Here is a 14,259-nt window from a genome sequence, read left to right as displayed (position 1 = left end):
TCTGTGAACGCTCCCAGCAAGTTTCCTCTACTTTATCCCCTCCCCCCCCCCATAAATACCCAAGTCAAAACCAGGGCGGCCCCGGACTAATCCATTTTTGATCTTAAATTACTGGTTCCTGGTCAGACTGCCCATGTGCAGTGCAGGCCTGGCCTCCAGCTTTGTGTCGTCATCCCTCCCTCTAGCGGCTCCCAAGTGTCTGGTGGAGAGGAGTCTGTGCTGAAGGAAACAGGGTCCTGAGGAGCCCTCCCTGCAGTGGGAGGCCCTGGAAACTTTGCTCTTTTGAGGAGGGGACCTGGGGTCTTTGCCCCCTTACCTGAAGTCCAGAGCCTTCTGCAGTCGGTGGGATGCTGTTACCAGACCAAGGCAATGGATTCTTTTATCCTATGCGCTCAATGACCAATTCCTGAGACACTGGGGTTTCAGAGAGAGAAAGACTTTTATTGCTAGGCAGGAAGCAGAACAGATGGCCTGTCAATCCAAAATCTGTCTCCTGAAACTGCAGTAATTCAAATAGTTTTAAAGCATGAAAAGATGGGCAGGTTTTAGGATAATGAGTACAGTGGCCCCCAGATTATATAATTGGAGGTGATCTAATTATTGAGCTTGTACAGAATTGATTACATGCTTAGTCACAGAACAAATGTAAGAACATGGCACCCTTAATATGATGATGGGTGTGATTTTTAGTATTATAATGAGGTATAGGTGACTTGTAGGTTAAAGTCTAAGCTACTGTGCATGTCAGGCAGGCTCATTTTGGTTAGATCCAACTTCAATTACCAAGATAACTTTGAACTTGTGGTGGGTTGGTTCTTGCTGACCCAAGACCCTTCATTAATAAACACTAGGGACTGTCTCTTGTGGTCATAAGACTTTGGAGTTAAAAAAATAAACGGGTGCAAGTGAAAGTCACAAGGTTTTTACAATCATCAGGGCACAAGATAAAGGCTATACATTCATTATCAGAGATCAAGAGAGCTGGATTACAATTCAGGTTTCAGGTATTTCCTTCTGTCTACTCCACTATACCAGAAAGTAAAAAGCAATATCTATGTAATGATTCAGTAATCATCATCAGTCCTTAAATCTTAACTTCTTGTTTACAATGTGTGGGCCTGCATGGCTGCCCAACAGTGGCTTCTAAAAACCCTAGTCAGGGTCCGGGAACTGTTGGGCCAGTAAAATCTGGGAAGCAGGGGATCTGGAGACTAGCAAGTCTCCCTTGTGGGGGTGACATGGAGAGATAAGGAGGAGCAACAGCAGGGCCTGGAAAGAACCAGCCTGGGAATTCCAAGGGCAGTGTTCAAGGACAGCCAGTTTGGAGAGAATGAGAAAGAGCAGACCACCCATGGCAGCAGGACAGACAGGGCCTACCACCTGTCCTCTTTGGACATGTAGGTTCTTGCTGCCTTTTGGAATGCAGTTTGGCATTATCAGTGAAAACTGTTGATGTCCATATTAATTTTGTTAATTTTCCACTTTAATTTCGGTTCTACAGGTCTTCTGTGGAAATAGCTCAGTTGTAAACAGAGGTGTTGTGTTTGAAAAGGCAGGCACCAGGATGCCACCTACATGTCCATGGGGTGGGGGGACTTGCTTCAACCACCTCTAGTCCTCCATTGAAGAAACACATGGTGGGACTGTGTTTATGGGCAAAGACTCATTTGCCATTGTTCAGGCAGACTGAGGGTGGCACAGGCAATGGCCTGTCTCTGAGGTTAAAATGGGTGTATGTGCACATAGATTTGTGTAAACTTAGGAAGATTCAGAAATCCTGGGAATCCAACCAACCAGGGCTTAGCTCTGAAGAAGCCAAGTAGAGGGTCCGTGGGGGAGAACACATAACTCCCTAGGTGGCAGTATAGCCTTCTGTGTTTAGGTGAGGTGTGTGCTTGGGCATGGAGGCCAGCCTACCAGGGTCATCACCTTGCAACCTTTGGATGTTTCCATAACTCTCTGAGCTGGATGTCCTCACCTGCCAAGTGGGGAAGCTCTAGGAGTGACCCCACATGCTCCTGTGAAGGAAACTGGGTCAAAGCTCCCATGCAGGACCTGTCCCTCCCAGGATCCACAAGCAGCACCACTAACTGGGGCTTTCCTTGGCATTTTTCATTGGTTGGACCAGGGCAGCCTTTACTTCTTCATGTTTTCCAGTATTTGTCAAGTAAAATTTTTTTGTTTCTTTTTTCAAAATCAAAATGCTTATATGCAGATGGTGACAGTAGCCTTGCAGCTTTACTTATTTCTTTGCTGAATTGTAAATGGCATCTGCCAACCCTAGCCAGGGTGACTCCTAAGTATATGGGAAGGCATGTGACATCTGTGGCAGATGCCAGGAAAATCCTGGTGAGGCAGACAGCAGCCCCCATTGAACTGAGAGCCCAGAGAAGGAGTCAGAGAGAAACCCAATTGCAAACTGTAGGATGAGGGTGGAGGATGTGAAGTGCAAAAATTGTCCAAGTGGAGCTGTGTGGTTAGGACATCAGGGTCAGCATGGCCAACAGGGGCAAAGGAGAGGTTCAGAGACAGAGGTGAGCTATGGAAGGTGGCCCTGGTCACCTGTGTGGTGCTGAGTTTCTAGAAGACTGCATTCTTCAGAGGATTGGGAGGAAATTCTCCAGGGCATCTGGTACCCCTCACCCCTATCTTTTCTCAGGTGGACTCCTGTGACTCTGAGGCAACATGTGGAAATGGTCTGAGGATGCAGAGGGTGTGGCTGGTGCCATGTACATGGTGTGGTGATCTGACTGGTGCTGCTGAGACTCACCATGTTGGCAGCATGGGACCTTGGCCTGAGACATGATGCAGAGCTTCCTGGCACTGCTATGGGAGAGCAGAGAGGCCTGTCCACCAGCCCTGGAGCTGGTGGCACTTGTGGGAAGGTTGTGCTTGGACCTGCAGGATGACCTGGTCAAGGTGGAGCCATTGGTGGAGGCTCTGCTGGAGAGCCAAACCTGTCTGCACCTGGTGGACAGTGTGGATATTTTGCCAGTGTGCACATGCATGCTGGCTTGGCAGAAGCAGCCCCAGGCTGCTTGCAGGCTCCTAGAGGTAGGTCTGGGCTGGATGGAGGAGGGCAGAGGAGAGCAGGGGTGCCCTGAGTGCAGGCCAAAGGGTCCACAATGTGTCTATGTAGCTCATCCCAGGTCCCAAGGCCCTGTCTTCACTTGGCAGCAAACTTGACCTGTGCTGGTGTGATGCTATTGATGGTCTCTATTTACCCACTTATCTGATGATTCATGACATAAATAAGTGTGGGGTTGACTAGGGGCTGCTGGCCCAGGTGATGCTGCAGTGGTGCAGGTTATATGGTGAATGCCTTGTATACCTCCCTCAAATATTTTTTAAAACACTTTTAATTGAGGAATATATATACAAGAAAAGTGATAAATTTCAAAATGTAGTTAACAGGTAGTTATATGGAAAATTTCAAAGTATAGTATGGGTTACAGTTCCACAATTTCAGGTAGTTTCTTCTGGCTGTTCTAATACACTAGAAACTAAAAAAGAAATATATGTATAATGATTCAGTAGTCATTTAGTAAACCCATCTCCCCTCACATAAACACCAGCAGACTAGAGTAAAAGCTGCTTTGGCTGTGAGAATAGCAGAAGGGAGAACAAGAAAAATAGGCTACTATTGAGAACCAAGGCATATGTGTTCTCTGCATATTTGCACTGTGGATATGAGGAGGCTGGTGAATTAGTATGGTGGACAGACTGCAGGAGGCTGGAATGATTCCCTCCTGATGCTTTTCATGACCTTTCTATTCCCTCCCCTAGAGTGTGGGTGACTTACTTGTAACCCATAGAATATGGCAAAGGTGAAGTAATTTTGCAGATGGAATTAAGGTCCCAGATCAGTAATTTTGTTTAACTCAAAAGTGGGATTGCATTGGGTTAACCAGAGTTAATAAAGTAAAAGCCTTTCAGAGAGGGACTGGTACCTTCCTGAAAGCAGAAACAATTGAAATCCTCTTTCCAGGAGGGTACCTTTATTCTAAACTCAAAATAATTTTCTAGAGGTCAGTAATCAGCATACTCTGAATGACAATCAGGCATACAAAGATAGATATGCATTTTAAAAGGTTTTGATATCCTTATTTGAAAATTGATTCTCAAAATTTTGAAGTTTTTAAATGTTTTAACTAGGAAGCATCCTCTTACTTATAATTTAGTTATGAAATATTGAATTTTATTGAGGAAAATAATAGTAAGATGACACAAAATATATTCTTATCCATTTAAAAATATTTGTTTGAGGTACATTACGCTCTTTTAAAAGCATCCTTGAAGTGCTTATTAGAAACTGTTTAGAAACTTTCATAAATTCAATGTATTTGAGAACATAACAAAAATAGCATGCTTTCTGTCAAAGAAAAGAAAAGATAAAGTAAAAACCTGATGCAAATCAAGCTTCATATGTAAAAGGGATTTTGAAAAGGCATCTCTTGAGGATCCTGGCAGATGATACCCATAATTTCCTACTTTACTCTCATTTCTTTGCTGGGAATGGGGCCCTACACCTTGGCTTAGTCCCTGGAATACTGATGACCACTTTACAATTCTGCTCTCCAACTTGAGAAGGCCTAGCCCCAGAACAACTCTGGAAGTCTTTAACCCTGATCTCCCTACTCTACTCTGAAATGACCCTTTGAAGCATTGGATGCAAAAACTGATACTGCTATGATCTAGTGAGCTGAGAAAACACATTTCAGCAATTTTCCAGAATGCACCATATTTTAATTAGCACTCAAAATATCAACAAACCATACTGTTGAAAAGAAAACCACTTTAAAAATATTCCTGAAATGAAAAAAGTTAATTAGCCATGCAGTTAAAACTATTTTAAGCAGCTTTCTTGTTTAAGCAGAAAGGACTTGGATTTATAATATTAAGTCATTCCAAAATATTTATAGAGTATTTGAATCTATGTTGGAAAATTAAGAAAAAATTAACTTTGTTCTAAAGTGTTCTAACATCCTTTATTGGCTACAATATGATATAATTAAACTTTGAGCTCCATATTTTAGGGATGTAATCTTGAACATGCTCCAAACATTCAAATTTGTTGTAGGTATCCTATTCCATCTGATTATCTAGCATAGACACTATAATGGAAGTAAACATCATACAATGCAGTGATGGCTATGGAGTATAAGCAAGATAATTATCTTTATTTTTTATCATTTCATGTATGCATAAGTTTCATCTTCCTGGGGATTTATCAATTCAGATATGTATCTGGATAATTTAGTATATATAAAAATATATAATTGATATATATAGAAATGTATATATGCAAGTATATAGTTTAAGTATTTATAAATATACATATTATACACATATATACACATTCATGCACACATACAGAAAATCTAATTTATTCTTGAATATGCAAACAATTCAATGGTATAATTTTATTAAATCCAAATAGGCTAGTCCAAAATACATGAATTTTTTTGAATTCATGCAAATATCATAAACTCCCTCCAAGGAGGAGATAACTATCTTCATATATGTTTGGATGAGATTTGCAAAGATATGTATTTACAAAACTGATAATATCAAGGTTTTCTACTCAATTAGAATGTTTTGTCTTATCTTTTTGTTGTTCAATCAAAATTTAGTCATTGTAGAATAATCAAATAGAAAAAAAGAAAAGTTAACCAGAAAGAAGCAGCAGCATTAGCCTGTTGTCTCACAAGAAGTTTTGCTTACAAATTGTTTTCTTCTAGATCTAACATCCATTTCGTTTATTGGTCTCACATTCACTGTACTTTTTAAATCTCTTCTGAATCTGAGGTTATGCATCATTCACAATGTACTACATATGTGTTTCTTCCTTCTTTTTCTCTCGATGTACATTGGGATAAATTGATTATTTTTTTTATCTTCATTTTATTGAGATATATTCACATACCACGCAGTCATACAAAATAAATCGTACTTTCGATTGTTTACAGTACCATTACATAGTTGTACATTCATCACCTAAATCAATCCTTGACACCTTCATTAGCACACGCACAAAAATAACAAGAATAATAACTAGAGTGAAAAAGAGCAATTGAAGTAAAAAAGAACACTGGGTACCTTTGTCTGTTTGTTTCCTTCCCCTATTTTTCTACTCATCCATCCAAAAACTAGACAAAGTGGAGTGTGGTTTTTACGGCTTTCCCAATGCCATTGTCACCCCTCATAAGCTACATTTTTATACAACTGTCTTCGAGATTCATGGGTTCTGGGTTGTAGTTTGATAGTTTCAGGTATCCACCACCAGCTACCCCAATTCTTTAGAACCTGAAAAGGGTTGTCTAAAGTATGCGTAAGAGTGCCCACCAGAGTGACCTCTCGGCTCCTTTTGGAATCTCTCTGCCACTGAAGCTTATTTCATTTCCTTTCACATCCCCCTTTTGGTCAAGAAGATGTTCTCCATCCCATGATGCCAGGTATACATTCCTCCCCGGGAGTCATATTCCACGTTGCCAGGGAGATTCACTCCCCTGGGTGTCTGATCCCACGTAGGGGGGAGGGCAGTGATTTCACCTTTCAAGTTGGCTTAGCCAGAGAGAGAGGGCCACATCTGAGCAACAAAGAGGCATTCGGGAGGAGGCGCTTAGGCACAACCATAGGGAGGCCTAGCCTCTCCTTTGCAGCAACCGTCTTCCCAAGGGTAAAACTTATGGTAGAGGGCTCAACCCATCAAACCACCAGTCCCCTATGTCTGTGGTCATGTTAGCAACCATCGAGGTGGGGTAGGCGAATACCCCTGCATTCTCCACAGGCTCCTCAAGGGGGCACTACATCTTTTTTTTCCTTTTTTTTCTTTTTTTTTTTTTTTTAACTTTCCCTTCTTTTTTAAATCAACTGTATGAAAAAAAAAGTTAAAAAGAAAACAAACATACAATAAAAGAACATTTCAAAGAGACCATAACAAGGGAGTAAGAAAAAGACAACTAACCTAAGATAACTGCTTAACTTCCAACATGTTCCTACTTTACCCCAAGAAAGTTACATAATATAGCAATATTTCTGTGAACTTGTTCCTACTATATCCATCAGAGATTAACAGACCATAGTCATTCCTGGGCATCCCCAGAACGTTAAATAGCTTATCTGTTCTCCTTGGATTATTGTTCCCCCTTCCTTAATTGCTCTCTACTGCTAGTTCCCCTACATTCTACATTATAAACCATTTGTTTTACATTTTTCAAAGTTCACATTAGTGGTAGCACATAATATTTCTCCTTTTGTGCCTGGCTTATTTCGCTCAGCATTATGTCTTCAATGTTGTCATATGTTTCACGAGATCGTTCCTTCTTACTGCCGCGTAGTATTCCATCGTGTGTATATACCACATTTTATTTATCCACTCATCTGTTGAAGGACATTTGGGTTGTTTCCATCTCTTGGCAATTGTGAATAATGCTGCTATGAACATTGGCATGCAGATATCTGTTCGTGTCACTGCTTTCCGATCTTCCAGGTATATACTGAGAAGTGCAATCGCTGGATCGAATGGTAACTCTATATCTAGTTTTCTAAGGAACTGCCAGACTGACTTCCAGAGTGGCTGAACCATTATACAGTCCCACCAACAATGAATAAGAGTCCCAGTTTCTCCACATCCCCTCCAGCATTTGTAGTTTCCTGTTTGTTTAATGGCAGCCATTCTAACCGGTGTTAGATGGTATCTCATTGTGGTCTTAATTTGCATCTCTCTAATAGCTAGTGAAGCTGAACATTTTTTCATGTGTTTCTTGGCCATTTGTATTTCCTCTTCAGAGAACTGTCTTTTCATGTCTTTTGCCCATTTTATAATTGGGCTGTCTGTACTACTGTCACTGAGTTGTAGGATTTCTTTATATATGCAAGATATCAGTGTTTTGTCAGATACATGGTTTCCAAAAATTTTTTCCCATTGAGTTGGCTGCCTCTTTACCTTTTTGAGAAATTCCTTTGAGGTGCAGAAACTTCTAAGCTTGAGGAGTTCCCATTTATCTATTTTCTCTTTTGTTGCTTGTGCTTTGGGTGTAAAGTCTAGGAAGTGGCCGCCTAATATAAGGTCTTGAAGATGTTTTCTTACATTATCTTCTAGGAGTTTTATGGTACTTTCTTTTATATTGAGATCTTTGGTCCATTTTGAGTTAATTTTTGTGTAGGGGGTGAGGTAGGGGTCCTCTTTCATTCTTTTGGATATGGATATCCAACTCTCCCAGCCCCATTTGTTGAAAAGACCATTATGGCTCAGTTCAGTGACTTTGAGGGCCTTATCAAAGATCAGTCAGCCATAGATCTGAGGGTCTATCTCTGAATTCTCAATTCGATTCCATTCATCTATATATCTATCTTTCTGCCAGTACCATGCTGTTTTGGCAACTGTGGCTTTATAATAAGCTTCAAAGTCAGGGAGTGTAAGTCCTCCCACTTCGTTTTTCTTTTTTAGAGTGTCTTTAGCAATTCGAGGCATCTTCCCTTTCCAAATAAATTTGATAACTAGCTTTTCCAAGTCTCCAAAGTAGGTTGTTGGAATTTTGATTGGGATTGCATTGAATCTGTAGATGAGTTTGGGTAGAATTGACGTCTTAATGACATTTAGCCTTCCTATCCATGAACATGGAATATTTTTCCATCTTTTAAGGTCCCCTTCTATTTCTTTTAGTAGAGTTATGTAGTATTCTTTGTATAGGTCTTTTAAATCTTTGGTTAAGTTTATTCCTAGGTACTTGATTTTTTTAGTTGCTATTGAAAATGGTATCTTTTTCTTGAGTGTCTCTTCAGTTTGTTCATTTCTAGCATATAGAAACATTACTGACTTATGTGCATTAATCTTGTATCCCGTTACTTTGCTAAATTTGTTTATTAGCTCTAGTAGCTGTATCGTCGATTTCTCAGGGTTTTCCAGATATAAGTTCATATCATCTGGAAACAATGACAGTTTTACTTCTTCTTTTCCAATTTGGATGTCTTTTATTTCTTTGTCTTGCCGGATTGCCCTGGCTAGCACTTTCAGCAAAATGTTGAACATCAGTGGTGACAGCGGGCATCCTTGTCTTGTTCCTGATCTTAGAGGGAAGGCTTTCAGTCTCTCACCATTGAGTACTATGCTGGCTGTGGGTTGTTCATATATGCTCTTTATCATGTTGAGGAAGTTTCCATCAATTCCTACCTTTTGAAGTGTTTTTATCAAAAACGGATGTTGGATTTTGTCAAATGCTTTTTCAGCATCTATTGAGATGATCAATTGATTTTTCCCTTTTGACTTGTTAATGTGTTGTAATACATTGATTGATTTTCTTATGTTGAACCATCCTTGCATGCCTGGAATGAACTCCACTTGGTCATGGTGTATGATTTTTTTAATGTGTCTTTGGATTCGATTTGCAAGTATTTTGTTGAGGATTTTTGCATCTATATTCATTAGGGAGATTGGCCGGTAGTTTTCCTTTTTTGTAGCATCTTTGCCTGGTTTTGGTATTAGATTGATGTTAGCTTCATAAAATGAGTTAGGTAGTGTTCCATTTTCTTCAATGTTTTGAAAGAGTTTGAGTAAGATTGGTGTCAGTTCTTTCTGGAAAGTTTGGTAGAATTCCCCTGTGAAGCCATCTGGCCCTGGGCATTTATTTGTGGGAAGATTTTTGATGACTGATTGGATCTCTGCTTCTGATGGGTTGATTGAGGTCTTCTATTTCTCCTGTGGTCAGTCTAGGTTGTTCATATGTTTCCAGGAAATTGTCCATTTCTTCTAGATTGTCCAGTTTGATGCCATACAGTTGTTCATAATATCCTCTTATAATTTTTTTAATTTCTTCAGGATCTGCAGTTATGTCACCTTTTTCATTCATTATTTTGTTTATATGGGTCTTCTCTCTTTTTGATTTTGTCAGTCTAGCTAGGGGCTTGTCAATCTTGTTGATCTTCTCAAAGAACCAACTTTTGGTGATATTTATCCTCTCTATTGTTTTTTTGTTCTCTATGTTATTTGTTTCTGCTTTAATCCTTGTTATTTCTTTTCTTCTACTTGGTTTAGGATTGGTTTGCTGTTCATTTTCTAGCTTCTTCAGTTGATCCATTAGTTCTTTGATTTTGGCTCTTTCTTCCTTTTTAATATGTGCGTTTAGTGCTATACATTTCCCCCTTAGCACAGCTTTTGCTGCATCCCATAGGTTTTGGTATGTTGTGTTCTCATTTTCATTCGTCTCTATATATTTAGCAATTTCTCTTGGTATTTCTTCTTTAACCCACTGATTGTTTAGGAGTGTGTTGTTTAACCTCCAGGTATTTGTGAATTTTCTAAGTCTCTGATGGTTATTGACTTCTAATTGTATTCCATTGTGGTCAGAGAATGTGCTTTGAATAATTTCAATCTTTTTAAATTTATTGAGGCTTATTTTATGTCCCGGCATATGATCTATTCTGGAGGAAGTTCTGTGAGCACTAGAAAAGTATGTGTATCCTGGTGATTTGGGATGTAATGTCCTGTATATGTCTGTTAAATCTAATTCATTTATCAGATTGTTTAGGTTTTCAATTTCCTTATTGGTCTTCTGTCTGGTTGATCTATCTATAGGAGAGAGTGATGTGTTGAAGTCTCCCACAATTATTGTGGAAACATCAATTGCTTCCTTTATTTTTGCCAGTGTTTCTCTCATGTATTTTGTGGCACCTTGATTGGGTGCATAGACATTTATGATTGTTATTTCTTCTTGCTGAATTGCCCCTTTTATTAGTATGTAGGGGACTTCTTTGTCTCTCAAAACATCCCTGCATTTGAAGTTTATTTTATCTGAGATTAATATTGCTACACCTGCTTTCTTTTGGCTGTAGCTTGCATGAAATATTTTTTTCCATCCTTTCACTTTCAGTTTCTCTGTAAAAAAATCATTTTTTTCAATTTTTTTCCGCATTCTTTCTTTTATGCTTTCATTTTCCATTCTGTCATCTTCCAGGTCACTGATTCGTTGTTCAACTTCCTCTAGTCTTGTACTATGAGTGTCCAGAATCTTTTTAATTTGGTCAACAGTTTGTTTAATTTCCATAAGATCCTCTAGTGTCTAAGATGATTCTCTTGTATGCAACATATTGATGGTTCATTGTTTTTGATCCATTCTGCAAATCTATATGTTTTAATTGGGGAGTTTAATCCATTTACATTCAACGTTATAACCGTGAAGGCATTTCTTGAATCAGCCATCTTATCCTTTGGTTTATGTTTGTCATATTTTTCCCCTCTCTCTATTAATATCCTTTATTGTACCCATACCGAATCTCTTTAGTACTGAACCTTTCTCCAAGTCTCTCTGTCCTTTCTTTGTTTCTCTGTCTGTAGGGCTCCCTTTAGTATCTCCAGTAGGGCAGGTCTCTTGTTAGCAAATTCTCTCAGCATTTGTTTGTCTGTGAAAAATTTAAGCTCTCCCTCTAATTTGAAGGAGAGCTTTGCTGGATAAAGTATTCTTGGCTGGAAATTTTTCTCACTCAGAATTTTAAATATATCGTGCCACTGCCTTCTCGCCTCCATGGTGGCTGCTGAGTAGTCACTACTTAGTCTTATGCTGTTTCCTTTGTATGTGGTGAATTGCTTTTCTCTTGCTGCTTTCAGAACTTGCTCCTTCTCTTCTGTGTTTGACAGTGTGATCAGTATATGTCTCGGAATGGGTTTATTTGGATTTATTCTATTTGGAGTTCGCTGAGCATTTATGATTTGTGTATTTATGTTGTTTAGAAGATTTGGGAAGTTTTCCCCAACAATTTCTTTGAATACTCTTCCTAGACCTTTACCCTTTTCTTCCCCTTCTGGGACACCAATGAGTCTTATATTCGGACGTTTCATATTATCTCTCATATCCCTGAGTTCCATTTCAATTTTTTCAATTTTTTTCCACATTCTTTCTTTTATGCTTTCATTTTCCATTCTGTCATCTTCCAGGTCACTGATTCGTTGTTCAACTTTCTCTAGTCTTGTACTATGAGTGTCCAGAATCTTTTTAATTTAGTCAACAGTTTGTTTAATTTCCATAAGATCATCTGTTTTTTTATTTAGTCTTGCAATGTCTTCTTTATGCTCTTCTAGGGTCTTCTTGATTTCCTTTGTATCCCATACTATGGTCTCATTGTTCATCTTTAGTTCTTTAAGTAGCTGCTCTAGGTGCTGTGTCTCTTCTGATCTTTTGATTTGGGTGCTTGGGCTTGGGTTATCCATATCGTCTGTTTTTTTCATATGCTTTATAATTTTCTGTTGTTTTTGGCCTCGTGGCATTTGCTGAACTTGATAGGGTTCTTTTAGGATTTGTAGACCAATTGAAATCCTTATCTCTAATTTATCAGATCTACAGCTTTGTGGAGTACAGTTTCTCTAACTAACCAGCAGGTGGCGTCCACGAGCCACCTGTTCTCCACAAGCCAGTTCTCCCCTGCTTAGCCTTTTTGGTGAGTGGGGGAGTGAGTCTTGTGTGGTCCAATTGGTGTACCAAGCTTGCGTGTGTAGTTGGTGTTGCTTGCCCTATATATGGGGTGTGTTTCTGGGCAGTCAGGGAGGGGGAGGTGTCCCTAACAATGAAATCTCCCTGGTGATCCTAGAGTTTTAAAGCTGCTGCAATAGTCTAATCCTTCAGTTCAGTCCTGCCACAGTTTGTCTCTGCCACTGACCCACAAGTCCTTGGTATTGGCGTATGGCTCCTGAGACTTGCAAGTGGGCCCCTCTTCCAGGCCGTGCACCCCGGGTCCTCTGTTGAGGGATGACTGTGCTATGTCACAGGTGAGTGCTGTCCCCCCAGGGCAGTTCTGGGCTGCTGGACTGTGTAGGGAGGCTCCCAGTCTGCTGAAATGATGGCTGAATGGGGCTTTGTTAATTCACACTGCTCTACCTTCCCAACTCTGGGACAATCAGCTGAGGTTGCCGGGAAGGCTAATTTTCCACGCCCAGTTTTGTGGTGTGTGCCTGTTATTTGAAGCACTTCCGTCACACTGGGTTTTCTAAGGCAGCTCTGGGCTATGTGGCTGGTGATGGGCAGGAGTGTTTCCTGTCCACCAGGATGATGGCTGTGAGCGGATACCCCCCTTTTCTTGGGAAGTTGTGGTGTTTAGTGAATTTTCTCAGCCACTGGATTATTGCCTTTTGTCTCAGAGCTCTCTTAGTTCTGCTCTTGACTTGACCTGCCCAAATTGGAAGTCTTTGAAGCTTTCTGTATTGGGCTTCTTAGAGTAATTGTTTTAGAAAAAGAAAAAAGGATTTAAAAAAAAAAAAAAAAAAGAGCCCTCCTCAGAGATCTACTGGGTTATTGAAATTCTAAGAGATAAAGCAACCAGAGCCATTAAGGAAAGGTCCACAGGGCAGAGAGATCAGCTTTTCTTCGGGATTTGCATATGCGCCTCAGGGCCTGAACTCTGCCCTTCCCCTTTCTATGTTCACCAGAACTCCAAAAATCCTCTGCTTTTATTTTGGAGTTTTTCGTGTTGTTTTTTTTCTATGTCTGTCTCCTCTCTGCTGGGCTGGCTGCTCTCAGATTCTCTGGTGTCTGGTCTCAGTCTATCTATGTTTGGAGTTTGGATCAGTAGAATGAGTTTACGATAAGGGCTGCCACTGCTGTTCTCCCTTCTCCTTCCCGGAGCTGATAGCCCCTCCTCCCAAGGGACTGAGCCTGGCAGGGAGGGGCGTGGGTCCCCTGGCCGCAAAAACTTACAGATTTCACTGATCTCAGCAGTTCCACGTTTTCATGAGTGTTGTATGAAGTATGCCCAAAGTCAGATTGCTCTGTGGTGTCCAGTCCACGCAGTTCCTGGCTTTCTACCTACTTTCCTGGAGGAGTAACTAAAACATACAGCTCACCAGTCTGCCATCTTGCCCCACCCCAAATTGATTATTTAAAGAAATTAAATGGATCTACATCTTTGTTCTATTTAAAGAATCTTATTTTATGTAGATTTATCAATTATATACCTAGTTTCTAAACAATATCCTAATATCATGGTCTCATTATTTCCTTGCTGTTTTTTTCTCAGTTTTTTCTTGTTATTTTACTATCTTTTCCTCCACATGTGTAGCAACTCTCACTTAACCCAGTTCTTTTAATATTATATCTTCAATGCAATCTTTAAATAAGTTTCTTTGTGGGCATAAACTGTGATTTTTCCCCTTGTTATTGTAATTTTTTGATTTTTAAGTTAGATTTTGGGAAATAGGGTACTGATTTTGTAGTTTCTAAATGTCATAAATATTATGAATATTGCTTTTTAATTTTCATTTATTTGTTCATT

The 14,259-nt window shown here is 39.8% G+C and overlaps 1 protein-coding gene across 1 annotated transcript in view; it reads left to right on the top strand.

The window, feature by feature from the left end:
- Positions 1–678: 678 nt before the first annotated feature.
- Positions 679–14,259, top strand: part of LOC119525804 (zinc finger protein 596-like) — a 65,795-nt gene continuing 52,214 nt past the window's right edge. The window contains exon 1 of the mRNA XM_037824585.1: positions 679–3,054. The gene's annotated coding sequence lies outside the window, so the exon portion shown is untranslated. The remainder of the gene's footprint in view (positions 3,055–14,259) is intronic.

This window comes from Choloepus didactylus (genome assembly GCF_015220235.1).
Source record: "Choloepus didactylus isolate mChoDid1 chromosome 26 unlocalized genomic scaffold, mChoDid1.pri SUPER_26_unloc4, whole genome shotgun sequence".
Lineage (NCBI taxonomy): Eukaryota > Metazoa > Chordata > Mammalia > Pilosa > Megalonychidae > Choloepus > Choloepus didactylus.
This window is presented reverse-complemented; position numbering and strand designations above follow the sequence as displayed.